Here is an 18,983-nt window from a genome sequence, read left to right on the forward strand (position 1 = left end):
TGGAAACTCCATTGCACGACGAGAAAGTCACGGTATTGGTTGAATTTACCACATCTACCGTTATCGGGCCTTTTTTCTTCGATATGTTACAGAATCACATCATCCCCAACCTGGCTGATAAACTCCTGCTGGAACATACGATGTTTATGCAGGATGGCGCTCCACCCAATATTGCTAGACGCGTGAAAGGTCTCTTGAGCGCGTCGTTTGGTGATGATCGTGTGCTCAGCCGCCCCTTTCGTCATGCTTGGCCTCCCAGGTCCCCAGACCTAAGTCCGTGCGATTATTGGCTTTGGGTTTACCTAAAGTCACAAGTGTATCGTGATCGACCGACATCTCTAAGGATGCTGAAAGACGACATCCGACGCCAATGGCTTACCATAACTCCGGACATGCTTTACAGTGCTGTTCACAACATTATTCCTCGACTACAGCTATTGTTGAGGAATGATGGTGAACATATTGAGCATTTCCTGTAAAGAACGTCATATTTGCTTTGTCTTACTTTATGCTAATTATTGCTATTCTGATCAGATGAAGCGCCATCTGTCGGACATTTTTTGACCTTTTGTATTTTTTTGGTTCTAATAAAACCCCATGTCATTCCAGGCATGTGTGTCAATTTGTACCTCTCTATCTACATTATTCCATGATTTATTCAGTTTTCAAATTTATACTGACTTTTTGATCACCCGGGAGGTATAGCTACTCGTTATGTTACATCTACATCTGTACTTCTTAAATCTCTTACGGTGTGTAGTGGAGGTTACTTCTGGTACCACTGTACCACTAACACCAATCAACCTCACTGCCTTTTCATTGTTCCATTCGCGAATGGCGCATGGGAACAATGGATGTCGGCAGCGTTCCATATAATCTAAAGTTTCCCTCATCTTCTCGTCGTCGTTTTCTCACGTATAAATAATTTTTTCTTTTGTTTTCGAAAGTTGTAACTAATTACCTGATCCGAAACTGACTCCACGTCGTGACGTTTGACAACGATATTTTCAAAAACGGACGTGTAATGATGGAAATCCCTTCCACACGAGTTATTTTCAAGTGACTACGATTAGTGTGCCGCAGCTCGTCAAAACTGGTGGGGACTGTGTGCTCATGCCGACTGATACTGCTAGCAAGCCGTATCGCGTGTCTACAAATACATTTCCCGTGATCTTCCGTTCCACGCGTACACTCTGAGCTAAAACGCAGGCTGCTCTGAAATGGAAGCTGGTACCACGTGACCAAGTGTTGGTTGCGACCATCAGGGCTGGCCAGTGCTTTGTTGTACAAGTCGAAATGTCCGAAACTCTCAGAAAACATAGGTATGCACAGTAAAGAAGTACGAGTGATCTGCAATATGTACCGGAACCAAGATGGGACGATAACAATGGAGCACAGAAGCCTAAATCCGTTCTCCCACGAGACATGAAAACGTTCGTGGATCTCAGGAAACATGAAAACGTGAGTGGGCGAGGAACTGGTGACGTCACAGCGTGAAATTCCACGTTCAAGTACACTGCGGGGCGTGAAATAAAGAATCTGGCACGTCAGTCTTTTGTCTCGTTCAGAGAAACGTGACCAGTGAGATGCGACTTGGTCACAAGCAGGACAAAGCAGCGTCCATATCGTATGTCGGTAACATCGTATTTCTTGGGTTTACTTTCCCGTAGAGAACGTGGTATGAATATAAACCGTTTCAAAGCACCAACAAGTTGAAGCTCTCTTAAAAATGCGTTGTCTTAGCTACGATTTGTTGTAATAAAGTGACAGGAAACTACACTTCGTTGGGTAAAGATTTCGTGTAGTTTATGTTTCTAGTGTTATAATTCGTGCTCTACGAAAGTGTACCGTTTCAATGCTACGGCACATTGATGAAATATCAAAATCGTGTTCTGTTGGTACAGTTTACAAAGTAAATATTAAATAATGACACTTTTAGATACATTGTTTAGACAATCTGTACGTTATACGGAGATACATTTGTTGTCATAACGTCGAGAGCTCATGAACTGTGAAAAGAAAAGTAGCAGGTTCGCATTCACTTCCTTCCACATTATTTTTTAACCTTTTATTTTGTGAAAGACTGAGTACTTCTGATTCATTTAATAAAAGTATTGCTTGTAACAGTCGATGTTATTTATCATAAATAATGTATCTGCCGCATTTATTGTTGCCAAGGTCAACGACTGGAATGTTGCCCCAGCAACTAGACATCTTGACGTGACCGTCAGTCTGTGTCTTATGTTAAACACGAGCTACACACTGGAAGTCAGTGCTATTATGAAACTTTCTGTAAAATATGTACCCATCTCTGGGTTTACTGACTGGCACACGTTCGTAGCTTGCCAGTAAATCTCCTCAATGAGGAATCAACAACTTCAAAAAAAATATCCTCTTTCATTAGAATGTAATTACGAAACGAATCTCCAACTTGAAATTTATGTGATGAAGTACATTTTTTGACAGTGTGGGAAGCCGATGCAATAGCGGGAAATGGAAATTATGCATTTGCATGCTGACATTACAACTATACCTTAATCACATTCATTTTAAACCGAAAAATGGATAAAACTTCGATTGAGCTAGCGAAAAACTGTTACTAGTATATCTCTCAGATCGTTGTACAGCATTCTATAGTGTACCTCTACCAACAATTCACTTTTCAAGCCAATGTCAAGTACAGAATCTTCTTCGACAATCGCTAACAGTTAATACAGCAGAGAAACTGTGTGGTCTGCATTAAGACCTCGTAAAGGGGTTTAAAGCCGATAACTGCCGCTGGAGAGCGGTGAGAGCGCATGCCCCGTGTGCCGTCGGCTCTGTGTAACGTGAGTTGGCTGATCCCGCGCGAGGAAGGCTTACGGCAGGGATGCAGACCTTTGCCTCTGTTGTTCGACTGCCGCATAGAGGAAGATGATGAAAATAAAAGAGAGGCTCAGAAGTGGAATTAAGATTCAGGGTGAAAATACATCAGTGATTAGAACTGCTGCTTATATTTCTATCCTCTGTGAAAGTGAAGAATTAGCGGACCTGTTGAACGGAGTGACCTGTCTATTGAGCTATGGATTGAGAGTAAACCAAAGACGAAAGTAATGAGGAGTATAGGAAATGTGATTTCCGATAAACTCAACATCAAAACTGGGGATTACATCGTAGATGAAATGATGAAATCCTGCTACGCTGGGAGCAAAATAAAACGTGGCAGACGAAACAAGAAGGTACTGAGAAGCAGAGTAGCACACGCAAGAAAGACGTCCCAGGCGAATAAACAGCTTGTGGTGCTCTCGGGTGTCCAGCTGGGTGTAGTAGTTTACGATAGACGATATTTCGACATCTTACCCGTAAATCTACAAAGTCTGGAACTGTAGGGTATCACTTTAAGATGACGGCAGGGAACACTGTCGAGACATCGTGTTTAGTAAACGACTGCGCGGGTTTCGACCCGTGAGTAATACAAACAAGTCTAATAATATTAGGCAGAGGCCTAGGAAGGACACGATGACACGACATGTGTGGAGTCATCAGGCAATAACTTGCACGACAGTAGGTGGACCTGTAGAGAAGAGAAATCGTAGGGGACGATTGTGATTTTAGCACACACAACAAATAATTCGGGATGTTGATGTGCTACTGTAAGATGAGGCTGGCATAGCAGGGGAAATCTTGGAGGATCGCATGAAACCACCTATAAGACCAATGGAAAGAAAGAAAGAATCGTTGTTTGTAAAAGACGATTCAGTACTGCAAGAAGATGTAATGAATAGGCTAGACTAATCGCCTGGCGGCAATTGAAAATAAGAAAAAGCAACAGGGAATGAGCGTTAGCTGACCTGTCGAAGTGGCGTCGCTTCGGCCGGGCTGCCTGGTCCGACTGACTGGCACACAAGAGCCTCGGGTCCCGGGATTACTGCCGTCTGTTGCACCTGCGGATTATCCCTAGTGGCGGATCGGTGACGCGTCCTCCCTCTACACCTAAATTTTAGACCTACTGTGCGTGTCTGCTTATGCCTGCACCTGCCACCTACTCCAGCGTCCGAAATACGAGCGAAAGGAAAAGGTGTGTTTGAGTGTGTGTGTGTGTGTGTGTGTGTGTGTGTGTGTGTGTGTGTGTAACAATCAAGTAGTCGAAAATGAAAGACAGTAGTTGAGAAGGTACTTAAACTATCCGGAATGCTGTTCATCTTGTACATTGAGCAAGAAATAGGTTGTTTGGTTGATATGGGGAAGGGGAGCAAACAGAGAGGTCATCGGTCCATAGCATTAGGGAAGGATGGGTAAGGAACTCTGCCGTGCCCTTTCAAAGCAATCATCTTGGCATTTGCCTGAAGCGAATTCGGCGAATAACGGAAAACCTAAATCAGGATGCCTGAACGCGGGCTTGAACCGTCGTCCTCCCGAATCCGAGTCCATCGTGCTAACCACTGCGCCACCTCGCTCGGTGAAAACGCTTCAAATGGCTCTGAGCACTATGGAACTTAACATCTGAGGTCATCAGTCCCTAACTAACGTATGGACATCACACACATCCATGCCCGAGGCAGGATTCGAACCTGCGACCGTGGCGGTCGCGCGGTTCCAGACTGTAGCGCCTATAACATCTCTGCCACCCGGCCGGCTCGCTCGGTGAGTAAGCAATAAAGGTAAGTTGCGAGAAGTTTACGAAAAGGAATTAAAATTGAGTGAGAAGAAATGAAATTATTGTAATTTGCAGACAGCACTATAATTTTGTCAGACAGCAAAGGGCTTGGAAGAACATTTGAGGCCGGCCGTGGTGGCCGAGCGGTTCTGGGCGCTTCAGTCCGGAACCACGCTGCCGCTACGGTCGCAGATTCGAATCCTGCCTCGGGCATGGATGTGTGTGATGTCCTTAGGTTAGTTAGGTTTAAGAAGTTTTAAGTTTAGGGGACTGATGACCTCAGATGTTAAGTACCATAGTACTTAGAGCCATTTGAACTATTTTGAAGAGCATTTGAGAAGAATGGATATACTGAAAAAGAGGTTATAAGATGAGCATCACCAAAAGTAAAACAAGGGTAATGGCATGTGGTCGAATTTAATCAGGTAATGCTAAGGGAATTCTTCTGAGTTTAAGCGCTTCCACTGGCCACCAAACTCCCCAGACATGAACATTATTGAGCAGATCTGGGGTGCCTTGCAACATACTGCTCAGAAGAGATCTCCACCCCCACGTACGTAAGGACAGTTCTGCAGGATTCATTGTGTCAATTGCATCCAGCACTATTTCAGACATTAGTCGAGTCCATGCCACGTCGTGTTGCGTCACCTCTGCTTGCTCGCGGGGAACCTACACGATATTAGACGGGTGTGCCAGTTTCTTCAGTGTAAATAGTAGAACTATACGCATCGCAGTAAACTGACAAAAGGGTATACGAGTTCTGTTCAAAAAAAAATTCCGGAACTTTGTCCACAAAATTTTTCTACGCTTACATTTTACTTATAGCGAATGGTCTCCTTCGAAACACTCTCCTCCACAATTGACACACCGCTCCCAATGCGATTTCCACTCCCGGAAGCAGTCTTATTACGCCTCATGCTGGATCGCGCGAAGCACTCACCCTATGAGAACTTTCTTTTATCTCGCCTATCGCTGTAAATCTTCGTCATTTCAACGGGGTTTTCAACTCTGGCAATAAGGGAAGTCCGCAGGGACGAGGTCTGCAGAGAACGGAGGATGAGGCACACAACGGTTTCGTGTTTTGTGCACGCATCAGCGGGGATGAATGCGCTGGTACGTTATCGTGATGCAAGATCCACGAATTGTCCCGCCACATTTCAGGCAGTTTCTTTCTCACATTTTCTCACAGGCGTCGCAACGCATCCCGATAGTACCATCTATGAACAGTTTGTCTCTGTGGCACGAACTCAGGATGAACTAATCCTTCAAAGTGAAAGAAAACTATCGGCATGGCTCTGACGTTTGACCTGACGAGCTTTTTTTTTTTGTCTTGGAGAACTTTCCCCGACCCATTGAACCTTGGTCTGAACATCATAACCGTAGACACACTTTTCATCACCAGTTATGATGCTCTTAAGGATCATCTTGTTCTCATTTGCGCGATCCAGAAGCTCTTTACATATTGCGAGGTGAAGGTCTTTTTGGTCTTGACTCATGAGTCATGGGACGAACTTGGTGGCAGCAGGATGCTTTCCAAGACGCGTTTCTGTAATACGAACGCTACAGTGCTGTTGGACATACTGACAACGAGTGAATGCGTCTCAGGGAATACGTATCTCACTCAGAAGAAGAGTTAATGAATTCCGTTTATTTAATTCGGAAATTAGATTTTGGTGGGTTGAGGTTAACGACACGCATGGGAATCCAATAGGCGAGAACGAAACCTGCACGGAAAGAAATAACCACTTTGGATACTTCGATCAAACGTCCAGCGACACAGCCGAGGGAACCATTACGACGTACACACCTCGTACCTTTCATCTGGACCAGAGCAAGCAATACATTACATGGCAGGGGGCAGTCTCCCTCTGTCAAATAGCAAAGCTAGTGTCTCCTATCTTGCTCCTTTCTCTTCATCATCTATCTCTATTAGCCACGCAATCTTCTTTTCCTTTATATTTCCTTAACTATGTTTCACCATGTCTCTATTCTTCTCCTCCCTTCACCATCAGTCTCCCTCATACTCCCTGCTGCTAGCACTCCTATCTACAATCTCTCTCTTTCATAATGTCTAATTATAACAGTACTTATCATCTACGAATATAAAGTCTATATGTATTTTTTCCAAGTGTGCCTTTGTAATTGTTTATTTCACTTTCTGTACTAGATGTAATTTAACATGCCTACGAAAACACATGAATGTAAAATAAGTAGAATGCCTGGTTAGATGTAAGAGAGGGCCTGATGGCCCTAATCTTGCCAGGTTCAATAAATAAATAAATAAATAAATAAAGTAAAAAAAGTACCTTCACGAGTTTTAACTAAGCCGGCTGCTGTTAAACCCTCTGAGTCCCAACAATATGAGAAAATATAAACTACATTTTTTCGCAAAGGAAAACCAGCAAGCAACGAATACAAGAACAAATTCGCAAAAAGTATACAATCAATTGTTGTGAGTTGATAGATTCTTTCTCGAACATAATTTTAAAACTTTCCACGATAATAATCTTTATCACCAGAGCAAGCAGCGAATACCACAAGGACACACAGTTTTCAACCACCGACCATTTCATGTGGAATATTTAAAAGCCAATTCATGTGTTCCGTAGACACAATCTGACATCTCGAAACTTCCATGTACTTATAAAGCCTAAAATTATAGTCCTAAATAAAAAGCAAAACTGGGCATAAAATTTAATGACTTTTGTTTTAAAACTACTTACTGCCCCAGTCATGGTACAAACTCAGCAGCCGGCCGAAGTAGCCGAGCGGTTCTAGGCGCTACAGTCTGGAGCCGCGCGACCGCTACGGTCGCAGGTTCGAATCCTGCCTCGGGCATGGATGTGTGTGCTGTCCTTAGGTTAGTTAGGTTTAAGTAGTTCTAAGTTCTAGGGAACTGATGATCTCAGAAGTTAAGTCCCATAGTGCTCAGAGCCATTTGAACCATTTGAACAAACTCAGCTTTATATTGACTTTGACTGTCACTGATCTCCTCAATACGGGCACTATCCAAAAATAAAAAAAGAAACACTACACCGTATCGTACAGCCACGTAGCACAATCCTCGCGCTGACTGTTGCTTTGTACGCTGGAAGTGAAATACGTCAGTGTAACACTAGGTGTTTGTTTCACAATAGCATTGATGGTTTCATGCTGAAGACAAGTGCACTTTAAAAAAAAATTAAAATTCAGGCAGAAACGACTGGTCCTCGAGGGCTAAACGTGCGCCATTTCCTCCACGAAGTATGGAGTACCAGTGGGTGGGTGGGCTGCGCGCAGCCGGCTGGAGGTCACCGGACACAACGCGAGACACCGACGCAAACAACACGGAGGCAGGCGGGCGTGGCGGCCGATACGCTACAGCGGCGCAAACTGTGCCGGCTCAGGTGAGGTCAGCTCAGCTCAGCTGGGGTCAGGGTCCTTGTGGACGCGGCACAAGGCACACGACCAAAAAATCGTCATCCGCAGGAGTCATCACGGTAATACAGAGTCACACCTCTTCCAGCGTCCATAAAGGCGTCAAATCGGCAACAAAGAGCGTGCACAAGTGTCAGCAGGTATTTTATATCTAAGTGAAGCCACTAACTGTTAGACACACTACAGCTACCACTATGGGAGCAGGCTGCTGGCTGCAATTCGCGCGCTCTTCAAATCTACTCCGCAAGCCACCTTGCGGCTGACAGCCGAAGGTACCCTCTGCTATAGTCCGGTCCACGAACGATGGCGGTCCGCGCATGTTGAGGTACAGACGGGGACTGCATTGTTGACGATTCCGAGCGACCGATACGGGACGCGCATGCACTTGGTTTCTGCTTGAAGTAAGCGTGTATCCTGCAAATTATGTCTCTCGCTTGCTTGTGCAGAATTTATCACTTACCGCCACACAGAGCGCCCAGAACACTGCTGAACGCTCATTGAACGTCGGAGAATACGTGACGTAGGTGCGCAGAACAGGCCTAAACTCGACCGCCATCGTCGACTCCTACTATAGTCATTTCCTTTCATGTTTGACTCGCGAACAGAGCGAGGGGAAAACGACTGTGTAAAAACCTCCGTAACACCCTAATTTCTCGCATTTTACTTTCGGAAAATGTATGTTGGCGGCAATAGAATCGTTCTGCAGTCGGCCTCAAATACTGGTTCTCTGTATTTCCGCAGTAGTGCGTCGCGGAAGGACCGTCGTCTTCCATCAAAGGATTCCGATTTGAGTTCGCGAAGCTTCTCCGCAACACTTACGTGTTGTTCAGATCTACCGGTAGCAAAGCTAGCAGCCCGCCTCTTTAACTGCTTCGAGGCATTCCTTCAAACCGACCTGGTAGGGATCCGAAACACGAACAGTACTCTAGCATCGGTCGCACTAGCTTTCTACACGCCGACAGCTTTACGGATGAGCTGCATTTTCCTGAAATTTTTCTAATAGAACGAAGACTTCCCTTCTACCAACCTGGTGTGCTCGTTCCATTTTATGTTGCTTTCCAACGTTACGCCTAGATACTTAACCGACCTGCCTGTGTCAGAGTACCTTACGAGTGCTGTTTTCGAACGCTGCGGGATGGTTTTTCCTGTTCATCTGCATCAGTTTACATTTTTCTACATTTAGAGAAAGACATCATTCATCCACCAAATAGGAATTTTATCTAAGTCACCTCGTGCACTCCTACAGACACTCAACGACGATACCTTCCAGTTACACCACAGAATCGTCAGCAAACGGCCATAAAGTGCTGCCCACTCTGGCCGGCAGATCATTTTTGTCTGTAGAGAATGTGAACGATCCTGTCACACTTCCCTGGGGCACTCGTGATACCTTTGCCTACACTTAAAAAGTCTTCGAGCCATTCTCATATCTGAGAATATAAACCGTATGTTCGGGCCTACGTCAACGGTCTGCAAGGGACCACCGAGTCAAACACCTTGCGGCGGAAATCTAGGAACGCGAAATCTGCCTGTTGTTCTGCATTCATGGTTAGTAGGACATCGTGTGAGAAAAAGGAAAGCTAACTTTTGTACGAGCGATGTTTTGTAAATCCGCGCTGATTGGGTACAGGAGCTTTTTCTCCTTTCAGGGAAATTTATTATATTCGAACTGAGAATACATTTAAGGACTCTGCAACAAACCGATGTTGAAGATATTGATCTGTAGTTTTACGGGTCCGTTCATTTACTCTTCTTGTACACAGCAGTCACCTGCGCTTTTTTCAACCGCTTGGGATACTGCGCTGGGCGAGGTATTCGTGATAAACGCAAGCTAAGTAAGGAGGCCAATGATGTGGAGTACTCTTCGTAGAACCGAACTGAGATTCCATCGTCACCTGGCGTCTTCTTTGTTTTCAGCTATCTTACTTGCTTCCTTATACCACGGATGTCCACTTCTAAGTCACCCAAGCGGCACACTGTGCTAAAGTCAAACGACGCTATGTTTGTACTTTCTTCCTGCTTCAATGATTTCATAACGTGATATTTAGAACTTCAGTTTTCCTTTGCCTTCTATTGCTGCACCATGCTGGTTGAAAAGTGACTGGATGGAAGGGTTCGTTCCACTTATTGATATTGTAAGACGTGTATATTTCTATTGTCAAACCACAATTTATGAAAGATGTTTATATTTTGTTAATAGGATAAATTAGGAATAATTAATACTTGTCATGTTGGAAATAACTGTGGTAGCAGGGAATGTCTGCACCAAAGTATTGTTGACAAGAGAGACCGCAAATTGATATAATTTTAAAAAGGGCGGGAGAGACCGCGTATGGATACATTTTAAGAAAAGAGCGGGAAAGACCGTGCATTGATACATTTTGTAATGGTAGCAGAGATTATCTGCACCAGAAAGCATTGTTGGCAGGAGAGACCGCACTTTGGCGTTCGTAGGAAGTTAGCAGTAAGCTAGATGTGAAGCGAGTCGGTAGCAGGTCCGAAGCGAGAGGTTGAGAGGAGCGGTGTGCCTGCCAGCCACTAGCTATGATTTACAAGAGATTATAAACGGATGTACAGAGTATGTTTGTGCATTGCTAGTTGTAAGATTATTGTAAAAAGTAAGTCCCATTTGAACGTTTGTAAAATCATTTCATTCAGAATATAATTAACTTCTCCCAGCAATATTGCATTTCTAATTATAATCCATCCAAAAAACCATCAACGTAAAACTTTGCAAAATTTTATTGTTGTCAAGAAAAAGTTTAACTATGAATTACGTAACTTCAGTCAAATTAATTAAAGAATAACGTCAACTTTGCTATTAAAGAATAACGTCAGCTTTGGTAATAAATACAGCCACTTATTATGAAAGCCCACCAGCAGCTAATAGAGTATAGTGAAACAGAGTAAGTATATTCATGTCGCAGTCCGATGTAGCAGTCAGATGGCGATCCAGTAACAGTAAAAAAGGTAAGGAACAGTTTTGGGTTGTTGCAGATAGCGACTGAGGGCCACAAGACGACGACACATTCTATGTTTCGTCGAAATAATCCGAAAATCATTTTTAAAAAGCAGCAATTAAATTTGTGTGCGAAGATTGAGAAAGAGAATAAAATTCAAAGGGAAGATTTCATTTGTTATTATTAAGCAAGAGAGAGAAATCCTAAGGGAAGGTTACATAGGTTATTGTAAAAGGGAAGGTTGCGTAACAAAAGAGATATAGAGGAGACGGTTATTGCGTAACAAGGAAAAAGATGTAGAGGAGACGGGAAGGTTTCAATATTACGTACGACTAGAAGTTTCTCGTCTTCTCGGAAAAATGTTTCGCTAAGGTATGACGGTGGAAGCTGTATGCTTCGCGGAGTGAACTTCTTACGGACGCATGAGTTACCGCTAACTTCTGCCTGTTATACGCGCGTTCTTTCCTGAACTGAGAGTGCAACAAGGTTTGTTTCCTCAGCACAGAAACCCTGGCGTTTGCTGTGGGATTAACATTGATGTGTAGCGGGTGACAATTTTTGAACTATATGAAATAAACGTAAATTAGTTACATACTACGGCGTGCACACAATTTATTCAACATGTAAACGTCACTACAGATATTCGGATTTAGGTTATGACATGTTCGATATGCCTGCCATCATTGGCGATGATGTGGCGCAGGCGGAATATAGATGCTGTCTATGACCTCCTGAATGACCCATTTCAGCTCAGCAATGGTTTTGAGGTTATTGCTGTAAACCGTGTCTTTAATATAGCCCCACAAAAAGAAGTCGCAGTTGGTCAGATCCAGAGAATATGGCAGTCAATCGAGACCCATGCCAGTGGCCTCTGGGTACCACAGAGTCAGAATGCGGTCTCCCGACTGCTCCGCCAGGATATTAATCACGCTCCTGCTTCGATGAGCTCCATCTTGCACGAACCACATCAGGGTCACTTTGGATAATGGGGATGAAATCATCTTTCAAAACCTTCTCGTACTGTTCGGTATTCACCGTGCCATCGAACAATATCGCACCGATTATTCCGTCAGTGGACATTGCTCACCACACAGTCACCCATTGAGGGTGAAGAGACTTCTCGATAGCGAAATGCGGATTCTCAGTCCCCCAGATGTGCCAATTTTGGTTATTGACGAACACATCCAAATGAAATTGGTCTCCGTCGCTAGACCAAACCATACAGCGCATACTGATTCCCACAAGTTCCGCAGCCAACTGCAAAGTTTGAACGTGTTAACGCAAACCGTTCGGAAGGTATGGCGATTTTATTTCACACAGTTCAGTAGTTGTCACCCTGTGTACGAGTCGTGTCTCGCACGACAGGAGCGCTCGAGTCTAGCAGCTAGATGCAAGTAGTTACGACTGAGGTCTAAAGGTGTCAGCGTCTTACAGGCTGTGAAATTATCTAGTAGTTAAAATTGTGCATTATGGGAACAGTACTGTATTTATTGCTATTGTTGCGACTTTAATTATTGCTAATTTGTTTAACTGCTTGTGTGACTGACTGTGTGAAAAAAGTAGCGTCTGTTCTTCAGAAGAGCTGCTACGGAAGCCGCCTGTTCTCCATGTCAGGAGCGGCCTGACTCACTGCTGGCAGCGGCTTCTAAAACCATTTGCCGCAAAACCACAGTCACATCCTTACGGAAACGCTGTACCAAGGATTCAGTGCCACTGCTGGGACGTCCCCCAAAAGCGACGCGCATTGGCAGGGCCCAGTGAGCGTGGCAAGTATGCAAGGGTTACCGTCCCAAGGACGGCGAAGGCTAAACAAGCGAGCCCCCACCCATTCTGTCTCGTATCACTGAACGCCGGGACTATGACTGGGCGGTGCAGCGAAATAGCTAAGAGGCTCGGAAAGAGGCATATCGACAGCCGTGCAGTTCAAGAAACAAGGTGGGGTGGGCAAAAGTCATCTTATGGTTGTGGCTACAAACTGATATACGACAGAAACCGCGGAACAACCAACGACTTTGGCACTGCCACCTCAGTGAAATTCGATGGTTCTGTCTCTGAGGTGCATCCTTACGATGATCACCTTATGAAAATTGTCTACAATGCAGACAAGGACACTTCTTCAGTGACTATTCCCTACACAAAGGCGTGATTGCAGAAACTAAAGATGCCTTTTAGCACTACTTGACGAAAAGACTGCTGGAGTCCCAGCAGAAGACCACCTCATCGTCGCAAAGAAAAGAGGATCGCGAGGCCCGTGGCGGACACGGATATGGAGGGAAGAACGATGACGGCCAGCGAATCCACAGTTATAGAGAAGTTCATGACTTGGTCCAAAAAACGTGAAACTCACCTAATCAAGTGCTATAATGAATCAAATGCAACTCAAATTGGCTATATCCTAGTAAGACGTCGAAACTTCAGAGAAGTGTTAGACATAAAGTTGTTCCATATGAAACTGTTGCAATGCAACCCCCCCCCCCCCCCCCCCCCAGTCATCTGTAAGCTTAGAATAAAACCATCAAGATTTGGGTACTCTGCCAGAAACGGACCACCAAGAATCAAATGGTGGCGCTACAAGCAGGAGCAGGCTGACTTTACGACAGAAATTATGGTGTCGCTAATTACCATTGTCGAAGACAGCTGGACTAAACTGAAGATCTCTGTTCGCGAAGGCGCTTGCTGTTCTCGGAACAACGAAACCACTACGAGGAAGGATAAGCAAAGAGACGTGGCTTTGAAGCGACGAGGTTAAGGATGCCATACGCAAGAAGAAAAAATTGTACCACGAGTTTCTTGCAGACAAAACACTATCCCTTTAAAATGCTCACAAACAAGCCCGCAGAGACGCGAAGGAGCTTGTTGCAATCACAAAAGCAGACAAGTATTCAGATCTCTGCGCGAAAGCAGACACGCGCGGAGGAGAACGTGACATTTATCGACCAGTCAAATCGAAACATCGGAAAACGGAAGACACCCAACACTTTTACGGTATTAACGAAGAAACGGGTGAATTGCTGGTCGGCAAGAAGAAAGCAAGGGAACGGTGGCGGAACTACTTTGAGAGAATTCCTGCCGAGGAATTTCCCACCAATACCAACTACGTCCCCATGTCAGCTGTTGAAGGACCAGTTAAGGAAATTAACGTTGCTGAAGTTAAGGCTGCTCTGAAGGAGATGGAGAGAGAGAGAGAAAGCAACTGACCTCGACGACCTCCCAACAGAGTTATGGAGTTCTCAACAGTGGAATGCGGCAGCCTTGGCTAACGCATCTTTTCAACCAGATAATCAAAGAAGATAGAGTACCAACAGACTGGAAGGGGAGCATAATTTTACCAGTCTTCAAAAAGAAACGATGTCCTTCTGAGTGTTCTAATTACCGCCTTATCGGATTACTACGCCACGCAATGAAGATCCTTTGATGTTTTCTCGGCAAAAGGAAACGTGAAATAGGTCAAATCAATAGGAACAAGACGGATTTGTGGAAAAATGGCACAACTGACGTAATCTATACTGCGCGGCTGCTGGGTGAAAAACACTGCTAAAAGACCAAGACACTGCACTTTACTTTCCCGGACCTCTAAAAGGCTTTCCATTGGGTACCACGTGATCTAATCTGGTTAGCGCTTCGACACCACGGCATTCTGGAGTACATTGTCAACTGGGTACGGCTTCTGTATGTGGAACCGAGGAGCTATGTCCAAGCGACAGCAGGAGAGTCAAACGACTTCTCCATCATGGTAGGAGTCCACCAAGGCTCAGCTTTATCACCACCACTGTTTATTGTTGTGATGGACACCGTCACATCAGGTCTGCACATGCCGCTACCATGGAGACATTCCTGTGCTGGTGCCGCCTTGTTGGCTGCACAGAACAAGTTTGATCTCCAGCACGAAACACAAAAGTAGAAAGACCAACTCGTCCGATATAGCCTGCGCCTCAACAGAAAGAAAACTCAGTACATGGCATCGGATCCGCGAAAAGTTGGAACCATCAAGGTTGACGGAGAAGAGTAGAAAAATTTCAGTATCTCGGTTCTAGAATTTCTAGCGATGGCTATCTTACAGAGGAGGTCAACGCAAGGACGTCATCTGCGATCGTCGGATTAATGATCATCTAAAGTCAAAGATCTACCGGACTCCCAACCGTACTGCTGCTGTCTACACTATCAAGTTTTGGCCAACTACGAAAGAGGCAGAACGACGCCTGGGTGTCATGGGGACACAGACACTTAGGTGGACAGATGGCATCACGTCTGACGCTATCAGGGAACGTTTCGGAGCCGCACCGATCCAGGAAAAAATGCGAGAAAGTCGTCTGCAATTGTTTGGACACTTGCTGCACGCAAAGGACGATACCATTGCACAGGGAGCATACACAGTGGAAATCATAGGAAAAGAGACCCAAGGGACGACCTTGACAACGATGGGCTGACTCTTTGCACGACGACATTCGATTCTACACAGAGTACGCGAAAGAACTTGCCCCCTTCTAACAGCCGTGTACCGCAAGTCTCTAGAAGAACGGAGGGTTCCAAATGATTGGAAAAGAGCACAGATAGTCCCAGTCTTCAAGAAGGGTCGTCGAGCAGATGCGCAAAACTATAGACCTATATCTCTTACGTCGATCTCTTGTAGAATTTTAGAACATGTTTTTTGCTCGCGTATCATGTCATTTCTGGAAACCCAGAATCTACTATGTAGGAATCAACATGGATTCCGGAAACAGCGATCGTGTGAGACCCAACTCGCCTTATTTGTTCATGAGACCCAGAAAATATTAGATACAGGCTCCCAGGTAGATGCTATTTTTCTTGACTTCCGGAAGGCGTTCGATACAGTTCCGCACTGTCGCCTGATAAACAAAGTAAGAGCCTACGGAATATCATACCAGCTGTGTGGCTGGATTGAAGAGGTTTTAGCAAACAGAACACAGCATGTTGTTATCAATGGAGAGACGTCTACAGACGTTAAAGTAACCTCTGGCGTGCCACAGGGGAGTGTTATGGGACCATTGCTTTTCACAATATATATAAATGACTTAGTAGATAGTGTCGGAAGTTCCATGCGGCTTTTCGCGGATGATGCTGTAGTATACAGAGAAGTTGCTGCATTAGAAAATTGTAGCGAAATACAGGAAGATCTGCAGCGGATAGGCACTTGGTGCAGGGAGTGGCAACTGACCCTTAACATAGACAAATGTAATGTATTGCGAATACATAGAAAGAAGGATCCTTTATTGTATGATTATATGATAGCGGAACAAACACTGATAGCAGTTACTTCTGTAAAATATCTGGGAGTATGCGTACGGAACGATTTGAAGTGGAATGAACATATAAAACTAATTGTTGGTAAGGCGGGTACCAGGTTGAGATTCATTGGGAGAGTGCTTAGAAAATGTAGTCCATCAACAAAGGAGGTGGCTTACAAAACACTCGTTCGACCTATACTTGAGTATTGCTCATCAGTGTGGGATCCGTACCACGTCGGGTTGACGGAGGAGATAGAGAAGATCCAAAGAAGAGCGGCGCGTTTCGTCACTGGGTTATTTGGTAACCGTGATAGCGTTACGGAGATGTTTAATAAACTCAAGTGGCAGACTCTGCAAGAGAGGCGCTCTGCATCGCGGTGTAGCTTGCTCGCCAGGTTTCGAGAGGGTGCGTTTCTGGATGAGGTATCGAATATATTGCTTCCCCCTACTTATACCTCCCGAGGAGATCACGAATGTAAAATTAGAGAGATTAGAGCGCGCACGGAGGCTTTCAGACAGTCGTTCTTCCCGCGAACCTTACGCGACTGGAACAGGAAAGGGAGGTAATGACAGTGGCACGTAAAGTGCCCTCCGCCACACACCGTTGGGTGGCTTGCGGAGTATCAATGTAGATGTAGATGTAGATGTAGACATGAAGGCTGTGAATCTTCAACCAAACATGGTCCACGGTCGAAGAAAACGCAGACAACGAATACACGCAGCAGACCGTGCCGCTAGGTGGGACAAACGCTAAACGAAAAGAAGAAGAATTATGGTGAGAATGAGAAGTATTAAATAAATGAGTAGTGTTGTGTCCGTGAACCGAGTTTGAATTAGCGTGAGCAATGTGTACTGAGAGAGTGAATGATACTCAGTTGTTGTTGTTGTGGTCTTAAGTCCTGAGACTGGTTTGATGCAGCTCTCCATGCTACTCTATCCTGTGCAAGCTTTTTCATCTCCCAGTACCTACTGCAACCTACATCCTTCTGAATCTGCTTAGTGTATTCATTTCTTGGTCTCCCTCTACGATTTTTACCCTCCACGCTGCCCTCCAATACTAAATTGGTGATCCCTTGATGCCTCAGAACATGTCCTACTAACCGATCCCTTCTTCTGGTCAAGTTGTGCCCCAAACTTCTCTTCTCCCCAATCCTATTCAATACTTCCTCATTAGTTATGTGATCTACCCATCTAATCTTCAGCATTCTTCTGTAGCACCACATTTCGAAAGCTACTATTCTCTTCTTGTCCAAACTATTTATCGTCCATGTTTCACTTCCATACATGGCTACACTCCATACGAATACTTTCAGAAATGACTTCCTGACAGTTAAATCAATACTGGATGTTAACAAATTTCTCTTCTTCAGAAACGCTTTCCTTGCCATTGCCAGCCTACATTCTATATCCTCTCTACTTCGACCATCATCAGTTATTTTGCTCCCCAAATAGCAAAACTCCTTTACTACTTTAAGTGTCTCATTTCCTAATCTAATTCCCTCAGCATCACCCGACTTAATTAGACTACATTCCATTATCCTTGTTTTGCTTTTGTTGATGTTCATCTTATATCCTCCTTTCAAGACACTGTCCATTCCATTCAACTGCTCTTCCAAGTCCTTTGCTGTCTCTGACAGAATTACAATGTCATCGGCGAACCTCAAAGTTTTTATTTCTTCTCCATGAATTTTAATACCTACTCCGAATTTTTCTTTTGTTTCCTTTACTGCTTGCTCAATATACAGATTGAACAACATCGGGGAGAGGCTACAACCCTGTCTTACTCCCTTCCCAACCACTGCTTCCCTTTCATGTCCCTCGACTCTTATAACTGCCATCTGGTTTCTGTACAAATTGTAAATAGCCTTTCGCTCCCTGTATTTTACCCCTGTCACCTTTAGAACTTGAAAGAGAGTATTCCAGTCAACATTGTCAAAAGCTTTCTCTAAGTCTACAAATGCTAGGAACGTAGGTTTGCCTTTCCTTAATCTTTCTTCTAAGATAAGTCGTAAGGTCAGTATTGCCTCACGTGTTCCAGTGTTTCTACGGAATCCAAACTGATCTTCCCCGAGGTTGGCTTCTACTAGTTTTTCCATTCGTCTGTAAAGAATTCGTGTTAGTATTTTGCAGCTGTGACTTATTAAGCTGATAGTTCGGTAATTTTCACATCTGTCAACACCTGCTTTCTTTGGGATTGGAATTATTATATTCTTCTTGAAGTCTGAGGGTATTTCGCCTGTTTCATACATCTTGCTCACCAGATGGTAGAGTTTTGTCAGGACTGGCTCTCCCACGGCCGTCAGTAGTTCCAATGGAATATTGTCTACTCCGGGGGCCTTGTTTCGACTCAGGTCTTTCAGTGCTCTGTCAAACTCTTCACGCAGTATCATATCTCCCATTTCATCTTCATCTACATCCTCTTCCATTTCCATAATATTGTCCTCAAGTACATCGCCCTTGTATAGACCCTCTATATACTCCTTCCACCTTTCTGCTTTCCCTTCTTTGCTTAGAACTGGGTTTCCATCTGAGCTCTTGATATTCATACAAGTCGTTCTCTTATCTCCAAAGGTCTCTTTAATTTTCCTGTAGGCGGTATCTATCTTACCCCTAGTGAGACAGGCCTCTACATCCTTACATTTGTCCTCTAGCCATCCCTGCTTAGCCATTTTGCACTTCCTGTCGATCTCATTTTTGAGACGTTTGTATTCCTTTGTGCCTGTT

At 44.5% G+C, this 18,983-nt stretch overlaps 1 protein-coding gene across 3 annotated transcripts in view; it reads right to left on the bottom strand.

Annotated features, from left to right (window-relative positions):
* Window positions 1–18,983, bottom strand: part of LOC124621799 (zinc transporter 1) — a 338,684-nt gene that overhangs the window by 145,680 nt on the left and 174,021 nt on the right. Inside the window, exon 1 of one of the 3 annotated variants that reach the window (XM_047147235.1) lies at window positions 3,831–3,857. The exons of the other annotated variants lie outside the window; for them this stretch is intronic. The gene's annotated coding sequence lies outside the window, so the exon portion shown is untranslated. Of the gene's footprint in view, window positions 1–3,830; window positions 3,858–18,983 lie in introns of those variants that run through there. 3 annotated transcript variants of the gene reach the window in all.

The sequence above is a fragment of the Schistocerca americana genome, chromosome 7, assembly GCF_021461395.2.
Source record: "Schistocerca americana isolate TAMUIC-IGC-003095 chromosome 7, iqSchAmer2.1, whole genome shotgun sequence".
Taxonomy (NCBI): Eukaryota; Metazoa; Arthropoda; class Insecta; order Orthoptera; family Acrididae; genus Schistocerca; species Schistocerca americana.